General features: G+C 46.0%; 1 non-coding gene across 1 annotated transcript; it reads left to right on the top strand.

The window, feature by feature from the left end:
* Nucleotides 1–615: 615 nt before the first annotated feature.
* Nucleotides 616–688, top strand: TRNAI-GAU. The gene has a single exon. It is a non-coding gene; the product is annotated as a tRNA-Ile (tRNA).
* The last annotated feature ends 418 nt before the right edge of the window (nt 689–1,106 follow it).

Here is a 1,106-nt window from a genome sequence, read left to right as displayed (position 1 = left end):
CCATGAGCAAAAGATATTATTTTAAGCCAATTATATTAGCTATTAGTGTGCATAGCTTATCCACCTTGGGAGACTGCGTACTTCTGGAGGGCAGGGAAGATGTGTTTTATTCATTTTTATGTCTTTCACACAGCTAGCATAGGGTTGAAATTGAATATGGGACATACTTGGGGGCAACAGTGGGGGAGTAAGGTTAGATACTCAAGATGGAATCCTGGACGCCTCTAGGAGGAACAGGCTTCCGAAGTGGTTAACAATAAGGAGCCACAGACGTTCTTGACCTGGGGAATGGTTTTTGAGCCAATTCAACTCAACGCATATTTACTGAATATCAGCTCATCATATGGTGATTATAAGCTGCCACCTTGGTGCATACTGTCTGTTAAGAGAGACAAGGCAGCAAGATAAATAGCTGGAAAATGTGATGCTTGGAGGGGAGGCATTTCATCAGAGAAATGACCGATGGGTGTGATTTGACAGGCAGAGGCGGAGGCATGCATTTCAGTCTGCAGGGCAGCCTTCAATCTGAATGCACAAACAGGTAATTTGGGGCAATGGTAAGTAGTACAGAAGGATGCCCACAAGGAAGTCGTAAAAATAAGAACAAAAAGGACTGGCCAGTTAGCTCAGTTGGTAGAGTGTGGTGCTGATAACACCAAGGTCCAAGGTTCAATCCTTGTACGGGCCAGCCGCCAAAAACAAAAACAAAAACAAATTGAATTGGGGCTAGATTGTGAGGACCTTGAGAGGCAGACCACAAGCTTATACTTCATCAGTAGGCAGTGGGGAGCCAAGGAAAGTTTTGAGCAAGTGAGTGACAGACAGTGTAGGAAGGATTGGAGTGGAAATAACAGGAAGCAAGAGGAAAAGGTGGGATGTCACAGGGCATTAGCAGAAAGGGGAGACAAAGGGAGGCCACACACACAGAGGGTATCATGGAAATAGAATCAACATGGCTTGGGATGAGGCAGCAAGAAGAGGCAATGGAGACTCCTGGGCTGGTGGTGATGTCACTAACATAGAGAAGTGGTCAAGGAACAGGTTTGGCAGACAAATGTGGAGTTGGAGATGCCAGGTAGCTAGAGGTGGAAGTGCTCTATGGGCCC

Source organism: Galeopterus variegatus, unplaced genomic scaffold (assembly GCF_000696425.1).
Source record: "Galeopterus variegatus unplaced genomic scaffold, G_variegatus-3.0.2 Scaffold1910, whole genome shotgun sequence".
Classification (NCBI taxonomy): Eukaryota; Metazoa; Chordata; class Mammalia; order Dermoptera; family Cynocephalidae; genus Galeopterus; species Galeopterus variegatus.
The sequence above is the reverse complement of the archived record's forward strand: the minus strand, read 5'-3'. Positions and strand labels throughout refer to the sequence as shown.